This window comes from Tachysurus vachellii, chromosome 4 (genome assembly GCF_030014155.1).
Source record: "Tachysurus vachellii isolate PV-2020 chromosome 4, HZAU_Pvac_v1, whole genome shotgun sequence".
Lineage (NCBI taxonomy): Eukaryota > Metazoa > Chordata > Actinopteri > Siluriformes > Bagridae > Tachysurus > Tachysurus vachellii.
The window spans coordinates 18574649-18599233 of NC_083463.1; the positions used below are offsets into that span (position 1 = coordinate 18574649).

The 24585-nt window shown below is 40.3% G+C and overlaps 1 protein-coding gene across 6 annotated transcripts in view; it reads right to left on the reverse strand.

Moving 5' to 3' along the window:
• LOC132844581 (R3H domain-containing protein 2) overlaps positions 1-22714 on the reverse strand; it is a 53120-nt gene extending 30406 nt beyond the window's left edge. For 3 of the 6 annotated variants that reach the window (XM_060868163.1, XM_060868161.1, XM_060868160.1), the window contains exon 1: positions 22265-22714. The gene's annotated coding sequence lies outside the window, so the exon portion shown is untranslated. Of the gene's footprint in view, positions 1-4394; positions 4471-19685; positions 19797-22264 lie in introns of those variants that run through there. The other 3 variants (XM_060868162.1, XM_060868165.1, XM_060868164.1) reach the window with 3 other exon arrangements.
• Positions 22715-24585: the final 1871 nt, after the last annotated feature.

Sequence of the window (24585 nt, forward strand, 5' to 3'; positions counted from 1 at the left end):
ACAGTGGTATCTTTCTCACCAATCTTACAGGGACATGACTAATTTGTGTGCCTCATGGGCACCTAACCAATCTGTGGGGTCAGAACTCTTGCTTGTTGGTAGGGGATCAAATGAATTTATAACCTTTCTTGAAAGTTTTTTCTGAATTATTTTTCCCACTGTATATATTGTGAGTGTGTGTGTGTGTGTGTGTGTAAGCGTGCACACAAGGGCTCTGTGGCAGTGTGGGTGTATGTGAACATGTGCTCAGCTAAATGATGGTCAAATCCAAACTGTGCACTGCAGACACAGATATGCCATATGCCGAACATGGCAGTCAGAAATATGGATCCAACTATGCAGTTTTAAAACTGCTCCCCACTTTCAAACAATGTAGATATATCCAAAATATTTTTTTTTTAATCTCTCGATTAGAATAGACGCACATGTGCATATCTGGGTCGTGACGCAGATATGGGGTTCAAGTGTGAGTGTAGCTGCAGAGCTACGCTTTAGAAATAGTGTGCAAATCTGCGTCACTGTGCACAATGCGAATAGTGTTTGAGCAAGGATGCGAGTTAAATACGAATCCCTCAGAGTCGCCAGACTTTTTTTTAATGCAGCATCATAAGGGTGTGGAACGCACAACAGGAGAACACGAACTGCTCTGTGACGTGTATGTGTATATATATAACAGCTAAAACCCGAGGAGAGAGGAAACCTGTCCTTCCTATTCATAGACTAAGGCATCATCTTGCGATTGTCTAATGATAGACCAAACATGGCCTTGAATACAAACGATACTTATCTAATATTCATTTCAGGGAAATCAATTTAGCAGTGCTGCTCATACAGTCCAAGAGGAAACTCTGTCCAGGATAAGTAGAAGAAGCCATTATTCCTCACATATACTTTTAAGCACAGTGAAGCTCTTGTCTTCACTTATTCAACAACCTGTTATGTAAGTTAGGGTCAGAGTGCAGGGTCATGCTACAGCAACCCTGGAGCAAAAAGGGTTAAGGGCCCTGCTTGAATCAGTAACCCAGAACCTTAACCACTGCTGCCCAGAACCAATATTACAGGTCAGCATTCTGCTCAGCATGCTGGGAAAACAGTGATATGGTTCCTATGAAGCAGTTCACTGCCTCTAGCGATTTAGGAGCTGCTAATAATGGGGGGGAAAATAATTAATAAAAAAAAATACATTGCAGGTCTGTAAAAGATAAAATACAATAATGTAGTTGTTTTGCTACACATTGCAACATGATCATGAACACCGACAGCAACGCTTTAGGACAATCAGGAGAATCACGTAGCAAAATGTTATTAGTTGCGAGGCTCATTTACACACTACAAAAGGCATTATTATGAATTAACTAAGGGAATCCACCAAAGCCCTTATGTGAACAGTCACGAAAAAGATCAAACATTACACAATCTTAATTTTGCACTAATAATAGTATTAGAGTATAATGGACTACTGTGCATCCCTCTCAGGGTGTGTGTGTGTGTGTGTGTGTGTGTGTGTGTGTGTGCGCGCGTGTGTGTGTAGGGGGAAATGAAGTTGATAATAATGAACAATAGGTACACTGGCACAGAGAGAGAGAGAGAGAGAGAGAGAGAGAGAGAGAGGGAAAGAGCGAGAGAGAGAGAGAGGGAAAGAGAGCGAGAGAGAGAGAGAGGGAAAGAGAGAGAGAGAGAGAGAGAGAGAGAGGGAAAGAGAGGGAAAGAGAGAGAGAGAGAGACTGTCTCTCCCAGCAGTGCCACTGCTAACCCTCTCCTCCTACACTTTGCTAGACTGTGCCTATTTTTGACCATTTCTCTCTACGCTCCCTCCCTTCACTTCAGCAGAAAGTCCTGGCTCCAGCGCTTCAGTTACACCATGCTGCCTGACTTCTCAGACATAATGTACTTTTTAAAATAGAATACACTTATTCTGCAAGGTCTTGTATTCTGCAAGGTCTTTTTTTGGTTTCTTTTTTTCCTCTTTTTTTTTTAAACAGAGATACATGATCAAGACGAGATTCATCACATCGTCAAATAAAATACATTTCTACTAATTGTCTTTGCAGCCTCAGTCTCAGACCTAGCTCCCCAACAATGCTGTCTGATAACGCTTTAAGACCATGTGTGCTAAATTCAGCTGTGATTATTCTGGGCTAGGAACCAAAAATCGTGACTGACCCAGATGGGCTATTTACACTAAATCTTATATCATTATATCTTCACATTTTTAGAAGAGATCTGAATACAGAAAGGTTATGAAACAGCACATTTTAGGGATTGTTTTCTGATATGATTTCAGTTTGATATCAAAGTTTAAAGAATAAAACACACACACACTGTCCACTTTCCCTGTCCACATCTGTACACCTGTTTGTTTCTGCATTTTTTTGCAGAGCTTTAGTTAATGTTCACATGGAACATCAGAATGAACTTGTGACTGTTGTGTGAAAATCCCAGGAAATCAACAGCTTCTTAACTGACTTAATCCAGCCCATCTGGTATTCCCAATCATATCATGGTTAAAGTCGCTGATATCACGCTTTTCTCCATTCGGATGTTTGATTGATGTTTTATAAAAAAAAAAAAAGTAAAAATCTGCAGGATTTTATGCACTGTGCTGCTGCTACATGACTGAATAACTACATAAATGAGCAGGCGTTAAAGTGTTCCTATTAAAGTGGACAGTGAATGGATACTGGCATAGTTGAAATAACTAGTAAATTTTCATCATGCTTATTATTATTTTTTTTTCAAACCGTTTATGTGGTAAACTTGTAAGGATAGTCGGGCAACAAGCGATCGCGCTCATACCGGAGGAGTTCAAAACGAGATTTTCATTGTTAAACAACTTCATATATTGTTATTAGCTTATATGGCATGTCCAAGAGCGTGTCCACCTGTACGCAAGCTGTAACTATAAAATGCTCAGTATATTAGAGCGAGCGTGTTAATACAAACCTACCGTTCATTAGACTGCAAGAACGACTGCCCGAGCCTTGTGGCCATACAAGGCAAATACTAGCAAATTAAATATGAAAACTGAACCATTATGTGGTATGCCAATTAATAAAGGCCATAAGTGTCACTGAATATCATGGCCCTATATGATAATTACATGTCCCTATTAAACATTCTAATGCAAATCTGCTGCACGTTTCTTTTTTGAAGTGAAGTGAAAGTTGTACAGTAATATATATTATTGCTATATATTAATATACATGAATGTATCTTGGGTGAACTTATAACTGTTACACCAGCTGTGTACAATCCAGTGCATGTGTTGAGCGGCTGTTAACAGGTGTACACTACAAAAGCGCGGACGCCCAGGAGTGCAGGGAAGAAGCATGAATTCATTTGTAAGAATATGAATGAGAGATTATGCAGTGAATGTTAATTCAAGCAAAGAGCACTAGACTTCAATAATGACAGAGATTTAAAAAAAAAGAGGTTTATAGAAAGAGATATAGAGAGGAAGATGGGGGGGTAAGAGTATGACTCAGAGTTGGTCCTACTGGACTGAGTAGGATGTGAGGAGGAGGAGGAGGATGGCGTCAGCAACACTCACACACACACACACACTCACACACACACACACACATACACACACACACACGGCTTGATCTAAGTAGGAATAGATGGAGAGGGAGGGGAAGGGTGAGGCTGCAGAAGGGGATCCTCACTCTGACGAAGTAGATTGAGAATGCAAGAGAGAAAGAGAGAGGGAGGGAGGGAGAGTGAGAGAGAGATATTAATGCATGCAAAAAGTCCATAAATCTAAAGCTTTTTGTTCATCTCTTCAGACCAGGACATTAGCAGGAAGTAACTGAGGGCATGCATGCTCATGTGTCAATCACTATCAAGCAAAAGTGTGTGTGTGTGTGTATGTGTGTGTGTGTGAGAGAGAGAGAGAGAGAGAGAGAGAGAGAGAGAGAGAGAGAGAGAGAGAGAGAGAGAGAGAGAGAGAGAGAGAGAGAGATGGTGAAAATCACTGCTGTTTCTCTCTTCCAGTTCCATGCTCTAAAAATAAATGTGTCAGGTAAAAACCTGGATCCCATTGCAAACCTTATGCAACTCCTCCACTCCTCCCTGCCAAGGAGCATTTGAGAAAGCATGAGAGAGAGGGAGAGGGAGAGAGAGAGAGAGAGAGACCAGAAGAGAAAGGAAAAATTCTCAATGATGAAACAGTAAGAGCGGCGTTTCTATTGGCTGATGCCTTCACCAATAGGAGAGGCAGCTCCATAGCAACAAGCTCTGTCACCAAGAGAGAACAGTGATCTCTCCCTCTACCCCCCATCCATCTCACTTTAACCCTGTCCCCCATTCTCTCTCCCTCTTTCTCACACACACACCCCTTTCTACATCACCCCAATTATCCATGTTTGAGAGAGGAGTTCAGTAAACATGCTTACTCGCTGTCTCGCACTCAAACACAGATCCTGCCCCTGTTCTAATTTTCCCCTTCCGGTTAGACAGGTACTAATGGCTCTGAATGGATGTTAAAAAAAAAAAAAAAAAAAAAAAAAAAACCATATAAGCATTGCTGCTCTGATCCACTGGGCATTTTTCTCCACATGGTTTAGCAGCGACATATGACAAGGTTTCATCATGCTGTGTTTTATAACCATGCTACAATCAATACAAGACAAATTGTATTAGCCAAACATGATAGCAAATAGCAGCTCGATTTGTATTTCAAATGTCGTTTTTGTGGTCCTGTTACGTGTGTAACTACAGCATACGGTATCCGGCTACCAGGTTTTGGTGAGCTGGAGACATGTGGACTGTTTTACGTCTATTTTTTGTTTGTGTTGTATGTGAACAACAGTAAGTGGGTGTGGTCCCTATTAGTGAAAAGTCTCAGATACTGCCTAGTTCTACATAATGCATGACTGCAAACTGATGCAAAACACCTAGCCATAACAACCATGAACACGTTATCTTTCACCTGTGCAAATCCATCAAGCACAAATTAAGAGTAGGTCTGTGGCATGTATATTTGTACAAATATTCACAGTATACACTTCCATTACAATTTAGATGACAGAAAAATGTCTAGTTGAAAATTAGCGGCTTATGATGAACAAAATTCAAACCCGATATGGTATGGCACACTTTGGTGAAATGTAGTACTGGCAGTGTCTGCGTGAGGCATTTAATCAAAAAAAGGTGGGTATTAGTATGGAAGAAAAAATAAATATGGCTAATCGTTCACTCGTGTGACTCATTCAAATGTCAGTCACCTAGCTCTCTGTAGCACTAAACATGATCTTTCTCCACTACTTAGTAGATAGTTCCCAATTCCCAATTAAAATAAACTATATGACTAAATGTATGTAGACATTGCAGGATCCTCACACCAACATGTGGGTCTTCCTCAAACTGTTGGCACAAAGTTTGAAGCACAAAATTGTCTAGAATGTCTTTGTCTGCTGTAGCATTACAATTTCCCTTCTCTGGACCCAAACCTGTTAAAGCATGGCAGTGGCCATGTGCACAAAGCAAGGTCTGTAAAGGCATGATTTAGCTAAGGATGAAGTAGAATAACCTAAGTAGACTGAACAGAACCCTGTTTTTAACCCTGGTGAACTGTACTGTGCACTGTAAGGTTTTGATCCATAGTTCATGAGTAGTTGTGGGGCAGTCACAAGTCATCCAAGTTTCAGAGTTGTGCTTTCAAAACCTGCCTCCACCTACCTTTAATCTACCCCTCAATACTCCTACATGAACAAGTATTCTCATCACTGTGCATTGTGCATTGTACAGTTTAGTGCAGTAGTACTGCAGTATGTATCAAGGCACTCTGCTTGTTGAGTTTAGAGAAGTCCAAATTGACAGATGGGACGGTTAGACCAACACACCCTTCAGCACATATATACATAGCGGACTTCTGCTGACTAAAGACCTTCAAATTACTTGCATGTCTTATGAGTTTTAGAATGTACAGGGATTCGACTAATGCACGATGTAGTAAACCAAAGCATTTGATGGGCAATATGAACCAGCTATTTCTTGAACGCCACTAAGTCCTAAAACGGCTTTTGGCACTGAAACACTAACACTAAATTCCTTACGGCAACAGAAGCAAATTCTTGCATCAGTATAAACTGTAATAATGTTGCATTAGTAATATTTCCTACAAAAGAAATATAATGTCAAGTATAAGACATCAAAATCGACTGGCTAACTAAGTAAAAAAAGAAGAGTGTAAGCATTCTGCGAACTGAGCATTAAAAATAATAAACTATAAGAAAGTTCTCACTCACAAGTCGACAAATTAACTTGACTCTTCAATAACTACAAGAGATGCAACAACTAAATGCAAAATCAACACTGTTTGTCAGTGTATTTACAGGACACTGGTCATTTGTTAAGGTTCTCACACTGGTTTACATTGGTAGTCCATAGCTGGCATTATAGGTGTGCATATTAAATCAGTGTCCAAATGCTGCTGAGGGACAATATCACTCATCCTAAGCATGAAGTAGCCTCAGCGCTCACCTATACTAAATAAAACATAGAATATTACTAAAATTATATTGTTTACTATAACATTTAATATATTTGCTATTTACAAACTAGCAATTATACTTTCCTTGATTAATCAAAGGAATAATTGAACAATTATTCAATTCTACTATTAGTCATTAGTGGCAGCAAAAACATGACTGAACCCAAAAAGCTGCCCATGAGGACACATAAAACAGTTAATCCTGTTCCACAAATTTCACTGGACTAGCAGTGTTCGAAGAGCTGCTTTCTGTGGTCACTACATAAACTTACAATTTTAGCAAGATACAGCACTCTTTCTTGATGTGGCTTCTTTTGTAGGTTTAAACTAACACACAGGCCAATGTGGTGTTAGAGGATTCACGCCTAAAAAAAATCTTAAGATGGTTGAATTAGCAGACTAACAGCACAGCTGTACACAAAATATTGTCCTAACAATATAATAGGAGCTCAAAATCGGACAAATTGTTGGTGCATCTGGGAGCAGGACATCACTGTATACAGGTTAATGTCTGCATACAACCATGACGGATGAACCACATCCAACAGGAGTAACTGTTGATGCAAGGGATGTCCAGGTACGAAGCCAGACTGCATCCAAAAAACATCCAGAAACATCTAGGTCTCTCCGGTTCCCATCAAAACTGTTTGTTAGGAGCTCCACAGGGTCAATTTTCATAGTTGGGCTGCTAAAGCCGAACCTTTGGTCACTCATGTCAATGCCAAATGTCAGTTCCAATGGTGGAAGTGGACAATGTTAATGTGAAACATGTTTTGTTCCCTCCTGAGTCCACCTTCACCATCTTAAGAGTTACAGTGTGGAGAAGCCCCAAAGAAGCTCAAAACCCAAACTGTAGCATGTCCAGAGTGAAGCATGGGTGTGGAGCACTGACAGATAGAGCTTCAACATCATGGCGCACGCAATCGTTCAAACATTATTTACCCTGAATGAAGTTGATGCTGTGTATCAGTATGATAATGCACCAATACACACAGCAAGCCTAATGACAGAGTGGGTTGATGAAGACTGAAGTGTAGTTGAACATCTCCCATGACCTGCACAGTCAGCAGATCTGAATATTATTGAGCCACTTCAGGGTGATCTGGAGGAGCAAGTCAGGAAATGCTGATAACCTGCAGCCGAATCACAGCGGTTCTGATACTGAATAGAACAGCAATCCTGTTTGTGTTATACTCCGTAACTAGAAATACACACAGATAAATAATCATAACTTTAGAAAAGTGATCGTTTCCGACTTGACAGAGGAATTTAGATGGCAAATGGGTAAATCTAAGCAACACAATACCTACAGTATATAGACAGCCGCATTTATATTTTACAGGCAGTACAAGCTCAAATACCTCTTGACATCAAACTGGCAACTGTGGAAATCATGCAAACTGCACACTGATCACGTCTCACTGAAAAATTCTCTGTGAAGCTTCTTCAGTACGACAGAATTCTTTAAACTTCACTCTGCTAAACTGAACTCTTGTTTGAGAGCTTAGCGTTTGGCATTCGATGCTTTGCAAACACTAATTTTGAGAAGTTGGCAATCATATCAATAAAGCTCTACTACAGTTTTAAACAATCTATGGATACGAGTTAACAGATATTTAATCTAAGCAGACAGACTTTAGAGGCACATATTAAACTCAAACAGTTCATAGAGTATCGAAGCAAACAACAGGGACCTAGGAAGATTAAAATAGTCACAAACTCTCTCTTTGGTAATGTTATCTCAGTGAAGTATCAGTTACAATGGCCGATTTAACCTCTTTTTGTATCCCTGTAATTATGCAGCATTCTCTCTTATTGTTTAAATGTCAAGCTCTTACCCAGGAGAAAAAGCAAAGAAAACCCATGGACACAATTAAGTGCTGTTAAACAAGGTTAATAAATATTAAAAATATTTTTTTTAAATTCTAATGAGTTTTGCGATATCACGCACAGTATCCATCAAACCTACACAACAAATTCCAGACTCTCAACAAAACAAGTCATTTTATTATACTATCTAGGCTGTTAAATAAAATGTCATAAAAGGTTAGAAATTTAGATAATTAATTTGAGGCATGAAAACATTTTACAAAAATACAAGCTTCAAACACCTGCCCTTAGACTTACATTGTTACAAGAGTCTCAAAGAGTTTTATTTTCCTAAGTTACAAATGTGATTAATCCTAATCAAAAATTAATCCATCACTTATTATCGCAAAAGCCAAAACTGTTTGAGATACACTACACCTCGTGTCATTTCGAAACAGACTCAACCGTGGCTTAGAAAGGTGGCTACATAACAAGCTACAGTTTAATGGAAAACAGTAAGAAATTTAGCAAAGTTGAAAATGAGTTCTCGTCGTGTCTTGAGGTCAGACCTCAAACCCTTCTCTTCACATTGGCCTGCAGAATTTGGTTTACAGGGTTGGGACATAAGCTCTGATTTGATTTGACACAAAGTGAATGATTTGGGCTCCTGGGTGGTGGCACAGAAAACTGCTCACTCTATCTTCTGGAGATCATGAGTTTAAATCTCAGGCAGAAGTCCAAGAGCGCAACACTGGCTGTGATCTTTGGGTGGGAAGGAGGTTCTGCCGTCTCACTCCCCTGTCAATCACAGCAACACTAGCCAAAGTTCTTTTCATTTATAGGTGAAAAGGATCCTTCAGACTACACGGACCTAAACAAAAAGATAATAATCAATACTAAGTATTCTGTTACTGTAGAAGTCGGATTCTCTTCTGATTGCAAATAGCAGACTGCATACTAAAGGTGTTTTACCGCTTCACTATTTATTTTATCCTGGGCTTCTAGTCTCCCGTTTGTACACGGGTGGCTCATGAGCACTTCAGCGTTGCAGAGTTGGAGTCTTCTCTGTGACGTAAGTAACCTGTGAGTGCTGCCACACTGCCTGTATCACACTGAGCCATGCCATCTGCTCAGGTGGCATGCGTCTCCAAATAGGACTACACAAAATAAACACTGTACCCTTCCCCAATAGTCCCTTCTATTATTCTCTCACCGATTGTTAACTATCCCTCACTCCTTTGCTAAAAAAAAAAAGTTTCTATTTTCATCCAGCTCTCCTCCAGCTTCAGCTGTAGCTTGCACTAAAACAAAAAGCCTGATAGATCTTGTATGAATGTTTTATAAACTGCAAAATGAAAAGTGTACACATGGAGAGAGGCATGATTATATACGAGGGTTGAAACACACATCGATCATTATCGCTGCTTAGCAAGAGGGTGAAAAACCTCTGAATTTGCGCACACGGCTTATTTGTCATCTGCATTTTGACGCCTTCTGAGTGTGAGGTCATAGCGCCGTCACAGCCATCTGTTTGCTAGCAAACATTAAGGACTGCATCATAAAATCACAATACACAACCTAGTACTAGCTACGCATCTATGTAACGCTTTAAGAGCTGTTTACAACTGGTGAATAATATCCTCAGCAGATATTACATTCCCGCCTCCGCCTTGTGTGTGTGGAGTTTGCATGTTCTCCCCGTGCCTCAGGAGTTTCTTCCGGGTACTCCGGTTTCCTCCCCCGGTCCAAAGACATGCATGGTAGGTTGATTGGCATCTCTGGAAAATTGTCCGTAGTGTGTGATTGCGTGAGTGAATGAGAGTGTGTGTGTGTGTGCCCTGCGATGGGTTGGCACTCCGTCCAGGGTGTATCCTGCCTTGATGCTCGATGACGCCTGAGATAGTGACCCGAGGTAGTTCGGATAAGCGGTAGAAGATGAATGATATTACAATAAGGGGTTTGCCGACAGTTACAAATACAGCACAAACATTCCAAAAAAGGAACAATGGTTTACTAATCAGTGGTTAGGAAAGATGAATTAATTCAATTCCATTTTTTTAATTCACTTAATTTGTATAGCGCTTTTTTGTTTCTATTTATCTCTGACATCTATCCCTAATGAACATGCCAGAGATTACGGCGGCAAAGAAAAACTCCCTGAGATGATATGAGGAAGAAACCTTGAGAGGAACCAGATTCAGAAGGGAACCTCATCCTCATTTGGGTGGCACACGACAGTAAATAATGTAAATGCAAAAATTGTCCTTTTTTACAACTTTTTATTATTACTGAGTACAATTAAGCAACCAAGAGCTCCCGAGGAACTAAGAGGTCAGCACAAGTACATTGTGTGCTTGTGAAAGTTGTTAACTTAGTGGATCACCAATTCCCAGTGGCCAATCAGATGAATGTCTTATGCATGTATTCCATTGAAATACTTTTCAACACATACATTTTAGGACTAAATGCCTTCAGTTACCTGACCTTCACCACCTACATGTGGTTCTTCCCCAAACTGTTACCAAGCCACAAAGTTGGAAATGCACAATTGTTTAGAATGTCTTTATATGCCCAAATGACCGAAACCTGTTCCAGCATGACACTGCTCCTGTGAAGACGTGCTTTGCCAAGGCAGCAGTTGAAGATCTTGAGTGGCCTGAACAGAGCCCTGACCTCAACCCAGCTGAATAGTTATAGGATGAAACGTGATGCTGTCGGCACACAAGTCAAACATCAGAGCCTGACTTCACTAATGCTCTTGTTGCTAAATAACCACAAATCTACATAAGCACTCTCTAAAATCTAGGATGGACCTTCCCTGAAGAGTGCAGGTTATTAGAACTGCAAGAGAAAGGACTACATCTGAAACAGGATGTCAACAAGAACATATAATAGAAATAACACATTCAACCACAAAGAGTGGTTAGTGGTTAAAAAGATGATGTGTCTGTCTGCTGCACTGTTGCTAGTTTCGAGCTGTTTGACACAGACTCTAAGCAAGGTCTTATTTTTCCAGGACTATCAGCAGACTAGGCAACCAAAGGAAAACCCTTTCACCCATCTATCTATAAATCAGCAACAGAAGGAGAAGGTCTGTGGTTACAAAAGAACTTCTTCGAATTAAACTCATTCCGTAATTACTTGTTTGACATTTGTATGAATGTGAGATCTGCACTTAAAATGGCAGAACAAGAGGGAAAAAAAACAATCAGCTAATGAGAGGGGAAAACGGTTTTACTCGATTTACTGGGTTTCGACACAGCCATCATCTGGAGCCTTGCTTCTGTAATGGCTGCGATTGATGTATGCACGCAGGCTCTGATGCTGTGATTTCCGATGAGAGAATCGTGAACTCGACGACTTTAAAAACCAATTACACAACTTCCAATGAGTGCATAAATCACTGCTTTCAGGTGAAAGCACGCTTGCAGGCTTTTTTTCCCCTAATAAATAGATCTTGTGCATTTTTAAATACAGTGTATTAGATCTGGAAAGAAAATGATACTATAACACAACCATTGAAAACAAGATGTTGACCTGACATGTTCCTTGCTGGGGAAGATAGAAAATAGGCCTGAGTTTGGGGGGGAATGAAAACCTCACACAGTGTTGAGGCCATGAGGACTGTCTGCTATTTATAGTGCTGGATTTTTTATTCAGGCGATGCTTCTCTGTGTGTCCTCACTCAATCTCACTCACACTCTCTCTCTTTATTCTGCATCCCCATTTCCAATTCCTGCTCTCCATTTCTACTTAATCCTTTCTCTGACTTTGTCCAATAAGCAATGTTCAAAAATAGCCACCCGTGTGTGTGTGTGTGTGTGTGCACATGTGCGTGTATGTGTGTATGCACTAGTAACTGGTGGAGGTGCAGAAAGGGCTGTTGATAGCAGAGGGAGCTCTGCAGGGGCCGAGAGCTACAGAGCGCAAGAGGAGAGAGAAAGAGAGCAAGTGAGGCGGGGGACTTTTTTCTGTATGTAGGTTTAAAGGTAAGCATCCTTTTGAACAAAGTCTGAAAAATTCTTTTATAGGTTTGTTTCACCCCTCCTCTTAATGCTCTTAATAAATCCATCCTCCACCTTCACCTCCCACACAGTTACACGCTCCTTGGACTGTGTCTGACAGTGTAGATGACAGGAGCAGGGCAAGTTTCCCACCAACTCTCCACCTCCACCACGGGCGCGTGGTGTGGAAGGACGCAGTAAAAGGGAATTCCTCATTACCTCACAAAATGGCCCTGCCTCCATCCCTCCTCCACACACACTCTCTCTCTATACACAAGTGGGTGGCTACACAGGGACCTCTCTCAATGCCACATGCACACAATATTGGAATGGCCACAACATGTGCACAACAGTCTACTAACATATCTATAACACAACTTAGCAACGAGGCAAAGATTAATGATCAGTGTATACAGTTACTTCATAAGCAGAACAACACAAGGCTGTAGAGGTGAGTAGGTATGTGCTCCCCCCCCCCCCCACACACACACACAGTTAAGCGTAAACTCCACTATGTAACAATACATCGAGGAAGTAGGTGAACTGAACATAAAGATCGAGATTAAAAGAGATGCAATACTGTATAAAACCCATCATTACGAGTTACCTTGACCCTGCATGCACACACACGCAAATGCACACACACACACACATCCCTGACTGTCGTCAGTGTTGTATTCTAGGGGATTCCAAACCGGTATTATGTGTCTGAAGCACACATTGACAGCAAAGTGCACAGCAACAATCAGAAAACCTCACTGATACACTCACCTGCAGAAAGAGACAAATCTTCACCTTTTTCCTTCTGGCTTACGGGGTTGGTTTCTCTCTCCTCCTCTACGTTTATCGTGAACGGAGGACGCTTCAGTTCTAATGCCCCCTTTCTTTTTCTGAATGAAGCGCAAGAAGAATTGAACTGCACTCACTCATGCTCTCTCTCTCTCTCTCGCTCGCTCTCTCTCTCTCTCTCGCTTCATCTCCCGCTCTTGCTCTCTCGCTCCCTCTCTCTCTCGCTCCGTCTCCCGCTCTCGCTCTCTCTCTCGCTCTCTCTTACCCCAACTTACGAGCATGCGCTCATTCACTCTCTCTCTCTCCGCCAACATGCTCTCATTCAAAATACTTTCTGCAGCACGATATACCTGAAATAACCAGAGTATATTTTCCCTGATGTGCAGATTTAGACCATTAAATGAGCTTGTTCCAGTTCCTTCTATGAATGAATTACACTAAAAATAGGATGCATTAAGAGAAGTTTGCAGCTCTCGGAAATTCTTTTTTTTAATAATAGTGTCCTCCAGAATTAATGTCAAGCTTCATAAAAACAAGGGGAAAAGCTTATAGAAAATAAATCTTACGAAAACTGTGTCTCGTTGCCCTGAAGTACAAACACAGACCCCTGACATTTTGGTTCCGAGATATTTAAGCCCCAGTCCTGGTCATCTCTGCTGCGAGGTTCAAACTTAGCCCATAGATACAAACACAAATGCCAACAAGATGATGAGCTAAATCAACATGTATATTTATAAATAAATAAATAAAATAATAAAATAATAAATAAAAAATCAACAGAAAATCACTTCAAGTAGTTGTTAAAGGTAATACTACATCTTACTAAATCGGTGACACCAAATTGAAGTAGGGTGTACTTACTTTTACCCATGACTATATAAAAGAGTTTTCACAAGCACTACAATGGTGTTGCTTTACATGAAGAAATGCTTATTCTCTCCAGGGCAAGTATAAGAAAGCCTTAACAGTGTCAGTACCTTACAGTGTACCTATGAAATATTACTTCTTATGTGTTATACATTTTTCAAAGGGTATCAATAATTCTGGAGTATGCACTATGTGGTGTAAACATGGCATGGTATTTTAAAGCTTTGTAGAGCTTCATGTCTCACACGAGTCAGAATTTATTGTTACACCTGCACATTCATATACTGGTCCAGTCAAGTAAAGCCTGAACCCTAGATGTTAAAACTGTATGAGAGATTTGATAATGCTGAAGCCTTTATATTATCAGATCTAGGTTTTAACATGTTCAAACATCAACAAGAGATGATCTAACTGTAAGACTGAGGAGAGCGAGAGCAAGGGAGAGAAAGAGAATCTAGACAAACTCATGTTTTGAAGGAGAAGGAGGACTCTGTTGAGGTTGCAGCTCAGTACGTGTCATCCTAGAGACACTGGATCATCATCATACAGTAGAGTTTTACTTAAACTGTCATTTCTTTCACCTTTAACACTCCTGTCCAACTGCTCCCTTTATTCCATCTGATACCAAAGTCTTCTTTTTTTGTGTGTGTGTGTGTGTGTGTGTGTGTGTGTGTCTGTATATATATATACAGACATACACACACACATATATTAAACAGTGCAATAATAAAATGGATGTATATATATGTATATGAATGTAAAATTGGATGAATATATACTAGCAATGACAGCCATGTAAGCTGTGAGCTCCCCACCCCACCCCACCTCAGGTCATTACTAGTATATATTCATCCAACTCAATTGTTTTATTACTGCACTGTTAATTTATATACAGAATTTTTAGATTTCTCTAAAGCTGCATTGAGAAATTTATCCTTCATGAGGTGATGGTGGTTTGGGAAAAACTCCATGAGACCATTAGAGGGAGAAACCTGAAGAAGAACCAGACTCCAAAGAAGAGCCATCCTCAGGATGTTGCCTGATCTGCACATTCAACCACACCATTTTTCCTTCATTTGAATTCCCTAAAACATCTCAAATCTAGCGTTTACCACCACTATGATGAGGTGTATGAGCATACATGTGTGTTTTAGGACAGGCTAAACCGGACACACTTCACGTGACTAAGAAAGAGAGGCTATTCTAATAATATCCAAAACTGCAGAGGCTTAAGAGGGGTGTGTGTGTGTGTGTGTCTGTGTAGCAGACATACTGTAAATGTTGGCTACACCCACCTTAACTCACACGTGTCAAAAGACAGTCAGATCATGTATCACATACTGCACCATATAAAAAAAACAACACCACTGTTAGCTAGGCTGAAGAAATTGTTGAATCGGTTTTTCATACACTTTTGTCTCGGCAAACTTAGTTTGCAAACTCCTGAGAAAATAAATCAGGAAATCGATTTAACTTGGATACAAGCATTATTCAGGAGCAAGGAAATGGAGGTGATGAATGTGAGAGCTATTCACATTTTATACAAAAGCAAGTGAAGTTGTTCTGCATGGGCAATTTATATACATCATATTGGCAAAGGTTTTGAGATGCACTTCCATATCATCGAATTCAGGTGTTCCAATAACTACCATGGCCACAGATGCATAAAATCAGGCACCTAGTCAAGCAGACTACTTCTACCAACATTTGTGAAAGAATGGATCACTCTCAGGACCGAATTCAAGCATGGTACCATTATAGGTTGGAACCTGTGCAATAAGTCCATTTGTGAAACTTCTTCACTACTAAATATTTCACGGTCAACTTTTTAGTGGTATTAGAACAAAGTGAAAGCAATTGGGAACAACAGCAACTCAGTCTCGAAGTGGTAGGCCACGCAGTGGTTAATCACAGAGCGGGGACCGCGCATGCTGAGGCGCACAGTGTGCATAAGTCGACAACTTTCTGCACAGTCGATAGCTTCAGACCTCCAAACTTTGTGTGGCCTTCAAATAAGCTCTAGAACAGTGCATAATAGCTTCATGGAATTGGTTTCGATGGGTGCAATGCACAGCAATGGATGCCGTTTTGTACAGCACACCACCACTGGACTCTAGATCAAAGTAGACATCTTCTCTGGTGTGACGAATCAGGCTTCTCTGTCTGGTAATCCAATAAACAAGTCTGGGTTTGTCCAATAAACTTGCCTGACTGCACTGTGCCAAGTGTAAAATTGGTAGAGGGGGAATTATGGTGTGGGGTTGTTTTTCAGGGTTGGGTTTGGCACCTTAGTTCAGCATTCCATGACATTTTGGATGATTTCATGCTCCTAACATTGTGGGAACAGTTTGGGGATGACCCCTTCCTGTTCCAACATGTGGGCACACCAGCGCACAAAGCAAGTCCTTACTTCAACCTGATAGGAAATTTTTTGAGATGAATTAGAGCGGAGACTGTGAGCCAGGACTTCTCGTCCAACATCGGTGCCTGACCTCACAAATGCGCTTCTAGAGGAATGGTCAAAAATTCCCCATAAACACAATCCAAACCTTGTGAAATACCTTCCCAGAAGAGTTGAAGCTGTTATAGCTGCAAAGGGGCAGCCAACTCCATATTAAACCCTACGGATCAATTACAACTATTCAAAAGGCTCGGAGTAAAAAAAGAAGCAAACATCATGCTTCGCATTGCATTTTTGTAGGTTCAGGAACTATAATCCTCTCTGAATCTTTGTATAACCCAAAGAGCACGATGTGTCGTCAGTTTCACATACCATTAAAATCGAAGCTAGGTCTTCTATTTACACACAACAAATGGATTCAGTTGTTACAAAAAGTAACAATCAGCTAACAATCACTAGTTTGAATTATAGCCATATCCATCAAGTCAAGTTCAAAAGCTTTTATTGTCATTTTGACCATATATAGCTGATGCTACAGTATAGTCAATAGTGAAATGGGAACATTTCTCCAGGACCATTGTGCTATATAAAACAACAAAGTTCGGCTGTGCAATCTAGCGCAAACAGTGCAAGACATTAAACATGTTTCGGCGTTCAAGATGCAGCTGCTCATGCTGCTGCACAACACAAGGAAGAGTAACACATGCACGCACGCACTTCCTGTGTAAACCGCCATCCACCCTCTTCCAGCCAGTTGAGGAGTCCGAGATTATCTAGTGTGATTGCTCATAGGCGCTCCAGACGACAGGGAGAGCTCGAGTCTCTATCCCAACTGTCTTGTAGGTTCGTACACACACGGTCCATATACACAATACTGTACTAATAGCTACACAGAACATATTCTTATTAAGCCTAAAACATTGATATTTCCGAAATTAAAACCCAAAATCTACACCTACATATGCCATGGACAAGTGCGAGTACAAATACTTCTAAATAAAGCTGCGTTGTTTTGTGAAAGCTTTGTGTGCATTTGAGTACAGTCACAAGAACAGTCAGTTCCGGTCACGCCAACTACTGTAGCACTTTAACACTGCACTGCTGTTTATTGGACATGCTGCAGACTTGTCTGTACATCAGCAAAATCCATTTCCATTTCCAGTGATTCAAAGGTTAAATCCACAATCTCTTTGTTTGAGTTTGGACGCTTATTTTAGACTGCCTGAGGAGGCTTGAATGTCCAGTGTCCAATCAGAAACCAGGCTTCTTACTTGTGATAATAGCAATACCCACCCTCTAGCCAGCATCAATAATTAACATTCAACAATCCAGAGACTGACAGAGACAGAGAGACCCAGAGAGACAAGGGTGCCAAAGGGAAAGGGGCATGGAGGAAGAAAAAAAGAAGCAGCTTTTCTCATAAAATGAGAGCATGGAGCCATTAGAAAATGAGGGGCTACAGAAGACAAAAGATGAAAATACCTAATATTGAAACAAAGACAGGAATTGAATCAAATGAAATAAAGATGCGAGAGGTGAGAAGACAGAAATTAACAGCATGGTAAATATGTGGGAAAGTGAAAAAGAGTGAGTGAGCGAGCGAGCAAGAGAGACAGAGAGACCGAGAGAGGGAAGTAGAGAGAAGGAGTGAGGGAGATGCAGCAGCACCACACACTTGGTGCACCAGTAGGTGTCTATAAATAGCATTTCTAATCTCTGAAGCACAAAAAAAGCTATTCTGCTTCTGCTGTAAACCAACCACGAGAAAACAGGCATCAAGAGAACGTGCACAAGTACCGTATGTCTCGATTCGCATGCATGTTTCTTTTGTTATGTTACAGTAACGTCCGAGTTTAGAGGTGCAGTGACCCATATACAAAGGGAAAAAATGACCATGTTTTGAATAAATAAATCACAGGAGCGTAAACACAAGAACATCTTGTTAGTTGGGAAACACGTGTGCTACAAAAGCTCCTGTATATATATGTATCTAGAAGGAGACTCACCAATGTGAACTAATTGTTATGCTCCAAATCATATACACGCCAAGACATACTGCAAGATTACATGCAAAATATTTTGTGGAAATCACAAATTTATTTCAATTACGATGCTGTGAAAATGTTGCACTTACTATGTTGCTTCAAAAGTATGTGATTATTATCAACATGAAGGCGTGAGTAAGAAGAATATCACCAAACCTCATGAAGGTTTTTGCTTGGATTAGCCGACAAAACCTTTTCTGCTTAATTTTAGTAAATGATTGTGAAATGCGATTTGCAATGTGCAGAGCGCATTAAGACGTAATACAGAGGATTCTCCCTCATCAATATCTGAGCAGTGCTTCCTGCTAAACATCACTGGCATATATGACTCACTGCTGGACGTGGGAGGAACGAACCAAATAAAGCTGCACATTGTTATAGCTGACACCGAGCTCTCATTGCCAAATATCAGACAGTTCTCAAGCAGGGATAAAGCTGCTTCTGGTGTAGTTTAACCAATTTGAGAAGTTATAATAATAATAATTGTTATCATTATTATTATTATTATTATTATCATTAACAAATGTGTACCTTAAAAGCTGCGTTGCGCATTTGGGGACGATGCGCTCAGCATCTGAGCATCTGTTAATAAAATATAACCAGCCTTTGTTAATAGTCCCAATTAATAAAAACATTTGAACCAAATGCATTAACACATGGAGGCATGTGGGCACACCTGTAGTTTGGCACATTCACATGTTTGGTTTAAGGAAATGCAAATACATCAACAAAAGAAAACACAAAACATATTTGGTAAAAATATCACAAACAATTTTGATCGATATAATGAGAAGAGAAAATAAAAGCAGGGAAAAAAAACACCTCCATGGTTTTCTTTTGCTGGAGAGAACTGAGCTGTGCGTGTTTGTCACTTTCCCTGAAACCATAGCTCTGAATACTCGCCTGTCATGTGGTCGCTCACTACTGTGAACACAACGTTGTTATATCACACTGCTATAAACGTTGTTCATGGTGGTAGCATGCAAGGATCTAAAGCAATGGTCAGACAAATGGAAAAAAATTTGCCTTGCAAGAAAGCAGTTCTCTTGAAAACCTTACATGTTAAATAAATAATTCAAAGTAAAGCTAAAGACACTGCAAACCTAGCTGCAATACGAAGCATTTGATTGTGCAGGTTCGATCCTGTGCTTGATGTACGACAACACTTTTAGCAACTAACCACAATGAGAAGGGTACTCGCTATTTTAGCAAACTAGAAGAAATATGAGAGAATCAATTTGATCTAAATTATTCACAATGGCGGTGCGTGTACTTACAGCAAGTTGTAATTATCTGCATTATCAATTTATCAGGCGAGAGGCAGGAATGTTTTACGCAACTGAGAGCATTAGGGCTGCTGTGGTTCTGAGAGACATGAGAAGAGTCAAATTTCACTACAGCTGTACCTTCTGGATCTATACCGGAAACACAACATGTTACATAAGGCTTAGAGAACTAGCACTTTCACAACTGAAGTGTTAAAAGGGTTTTTAGAAAATCCAATCACAGGCAACGCAGAAACGGAGATGCCGGGTTTGTGTACGGGGCACTGTGCTTTTCATAGACACACTGATTTTACTGGCATTTGAAAAGGTCCTTGCTTCTGTAAGGCATGTTCTTGCAGATTGTTGTGCGGAAAGCAAATGGCTTTTCGGTATAGGTTAGGCATGTTTTATCGTCCTCAAAATGATATCATAATGCGTACTGAACAAAACAAAGAGCAAGGTAATACCTCACTCTGTATAAAAACCTATTTGTGAGGACGGTTGAGTAATAAAATGCAATCAGGATTATGGCTCCTGGAAGGCCAAAGAAAAAGTTTGTTTATTCTTCCGTGCTAGAAATGTACACAGCAGAATAGACAAACATATGTACTTTTTAGATATATACAGACATCAATCACAGCTTGTTGTGTTTTAAAATAACTAATCAACAGTGAATATTTCTTCTCTGGAGAACAGCACACAGCACATTCTACCACAGAAGCACAGGTCTGTAAGAGTCTCTACTGGTGGATAAATTCCTTCTGTACCTCTCACTGCCGCCAAGCACAGTAAAGAATACATTTACCAAGAACTCAGTAGGGGGGCACGGTGGCATAGTGGTTAGCACGTTCGCCTCACACCTCCAGGGTTGGGGGTTCGATTCCCGCCTCCGCCTTGTGTGTGTGGAGTTTGCATGTTCTCCCCCTGCCTCGGGGGTTTCCTCCGGGTACTCCGGTTTCCTCCCCTGGTCCAAAGACATGCATGGTAGGTTGATTGGCATCTCTGGAAAATTGTCCGTAGTGTGTGATTGCGTGAGTGAATGAGAGAGTGTGTGTGCCCTGCGATGGGTTGGCACTCCGTCCAGGGTGTATCCTGCCTTGATGCCCGATGACGCCTGAGATAGGCACAGGCTCCCCGTGACCCGAGGTAGTTCGGATAAGCGGTAGAAGATGAGTGAGTGAGTGAGAAGAACTCAGTAAAGCTGACAAAACCAAGTGCTTGTGGGATGACAACCCCAAAAAAAAAAAATCCCTGTGTGTCGTTACTTGAAATATGCCACTAAATCCTCTAATGTGGTTTATCCAATCACATGCATTTATGTCAATAATTTATCTGAAGGCAACTCATGGAATCAGAGGCTCATTGGATCAGGGTGAGAGACATTCATTCAAAAAGGATCAAGGATCACGTTCAAGAAACTTTTTGTCAAATTCATAATCTAGCATGCTAACAAAACCTAACTGAATCTATCAATCCATCTGTATTGATTATCATACACAGGGTCACATGGAACCTGGGGAAAGTCCCAGAGGACAAGAATGGAGACATCATGGGCAGGGTGCCAACCCAATGTAGGGCACAAATGCACACACACCTGCACACACACTACAGACAATTTGCAGATTCCAGTTAGCCTACAACACATGTCTTTGGACCGAGGGACAAAACTAGAGTAACTGGAGAAACCCATGAAGCACAAGGAAGGGACATGCAAACTCCAGACACCGTGCAGAGGCAGGTAGTAAAACCTCCCATAACTGGAGGTGTGAGGCAATTACTAATAATCAAACATTTATCCACCAGGTTGATTAAATATTGTCAACATTCTAGTTATATTAGACACTATCAGACATGTCCAAAGCAATGTTATGTAACTGAACCCTTACAAATGTTATCTGACTCCCCCTGGTCTAGACTCAATCACGACAGAGAGAGAACAGTGCTACAGATCAGTTCACTCAGCATTTAATAAAACTGCTGCATAGAAAATCAACAAGGTTCATATCAACCAAGTATAATGTATTTAAAGAAAAATCTGTAAAATATTAATTGGGGAAACTTTGCAAGCTTCTCATTTGTCACCAGAGCGTGATTATGTTGGCCTGTGAGTGATTATTCACAGTGTGAGATGAAACCAGGAGCTCTTTCTGTCTCTCATCGTGGATGCGACAAACCCATCATACTGAAAACACAGCTATGATATACAGCTAATATTAGTAGATTAGCCTTCTTAGCTACACTACATGAAAACGATATCCACCGAAACAAAACGCCTGTTTCCCTAATGATACTATACATACGGTGACAAAAGGTTGAAAACAAACGTATGAATAACGTTTACAGCCCATAAACAGGCAAACATTTCTTTTAGCTACGCTGTATCACGCTAGCGAGACTGCTAGCTAACTAATTAGCCTTGTGCCGTGTTCAATAAACAGGTCAGAGCGCCTGCTAGTTAACTAGCCAGTTAGCCGTAGCTATAGCCGAGTTTGAAGCAAGCAACGGGTTAGTTAGCGAGTTACATTACTACAACGTTACATACGTATCAATGGGAAACACGAGTCACTGGGGATAAACTTGTGTTAACTTACCGTGTATTTACGTGTACATTCAAAGCAGCGAAACGTCAAACTCCTCCGTTATATATTGAGCTTCGACACCGGTTGATTAAAATGTTAGCTAGTTTTGATTTGTCCGTCTAGTTTGTCTAGCCTTAGATCTCTAACACCGGATCTTTAACTTATCGGTAGCTTATTACAGCATGCGAGACGTAATAGTCACAAAATGCCAGCGTGCGGGTGTTTCATTCAGAGAGCTAAATGCTTTCAGCACTTATGTGCATGTCTGTCTGTCTGTCTGTCTGTCTGTCCAGTGAATAACAGCCTGTGCTGTCAAACTGCAGCTCGTGCACACCAGGTTGCTGGGTGACTCTCACTGACCGGTAGCTAAGCACGCTAGTCAACAGCGGTTAGTTAATGCTGAGAGAGCCGCTATCAACATCTAGTTTAGCTTAGCTTATTTTAGCTTAGCCTAACTTAACTTAGCTACTTTCACATCTCCGGCGCTGTCAGACGCGCGCTGTACGACATATATAGATATACACACACACACACACACACACACACACACACACACACACACACACACACACACACACACACACACACACACACACACACACACACACACATATATACTTACAACAGTTGTATTACGATGTCAACAAACTAGCAAATGCTGCTAATTAAGTGTAATATAATAAAACGTTAATGGAAAAAATAATGAATTTAAACGAAAAACTGACTTTATGTGTGCTTTGTATTCGAATTAGTCTAATTTCTACCTTACAAATGTAAACTTTACAAACTTTCACTTCAAGAACATGTTTTTATATGTCTGTTTACATGCTATATGTCCAGAAGTACGTGGACACCTGAACATCACACCCATTTGTTCATCCGAAAAATGTCTCCATAAAGTTGGAAGTATACAATTGTCTAGAATGCAGGTACAATTTCAAGGCCTGGCCACATTGTGATGGCTAGATGACTGGTTCAGTGACTGTTTTTTTTTTTGTTTTGTTTTTTGGTGTGTTCCCATTATGAAGTGGTCAGTACCTACCAAAAGTGGTTCAAGGAAGAACAACTGATGAACCAGTGAAAGCCCCACAATAGGAACTCAATGCAAAAAGTCAGTGCACCTTTAGTTAAAATTCAAATCCTTTTTTACCCACAAATACTTCATATGTCCACCGATGTGTGCACTCCCACCTCCATTCTTCATAGTCAGGACTTTGCATTCACTGTGGTATAGAACTGAAGTTCTGATTAGTGGTGATATGGCACGTTTTATGCCTCCTGATTACTTCTGTAACAGTATTTAGTATTTCAACTGATTTTTAGTTGACCTTCCGATCTGTGGAATCAGATTTTTTTTTTATTCCTATGGCAATTCCTTTTAATGTGGAACCATGATTCAGAGAAAATTGGATATGTTCTGTTTTATGTTCTGTTTTAGCTCATGCAAGTTGGAAATCAATTTGGTACTCAATTTTGTTTCAGTGAGCACAGGATTTATAACTTGAGGGTCAGTGATCACAGGTGCCAGGTTTATTCACTTTTGTTGCATTGCGCACTTTAACTGGTCACTTTAATAGGTACACCTCCTCATCAATGCAGTTATTTAATCAGCAAATTGTGTGTCAGAAGCACATTGCAGAAACTCATGTAAATGCAGGTCAAGAGCTACAGATTATCGTCACCTCAAAGGGAAAAAATGTGATCTTAGGATATTGACTTTGTGGCATGGTTGTTGGAAATAGACCAGGTGAGGTTTTAACAATCTCTGGTTATCCAGTTTTGGTGAGCATGTGCCCATTATAGCCCTTGATTCCTCTTTGTCGCTGACAAGAGGAGAAGCCGATTTGGTCTTCTGCTGTTGCTGTCAATCCACCTCTAGATTTTTTTTTTTGTTGTTGTTGTTTTTGTTTTTTTGCTTATTTGTTTTTCACACCATCCTGTATAAACTCTAGTGACTGCTGTAAGTGGAAAATCTCTGGAGTTCACTAGCTTCTCAAATACTTAAAACAGCCAATCTGACACCAACAGCCATGCAGTGTTCAAGTGTTTGGGGTTCATGTTATTTATGAGGTTTGATGTTAACATTAACTGAAATGTTTGACTTGTAAGTGTATATAATAGATTTCTAGATTAATTCATGTAGTCATTTATTTAACATGAACTGTGTAATGAATACAGAAGTTTGATAGACTCTTAATATTTCCTCACTTTTTCTTTTTAACTATCCAGTGTAGAGGTAGAAAATCTACTATACTGTGGCAATTGATAAACAATTATTTTAAACTTTATGCATTAGTTTAAATGCAATTTTGAACAATATGGTTGGTGACTTT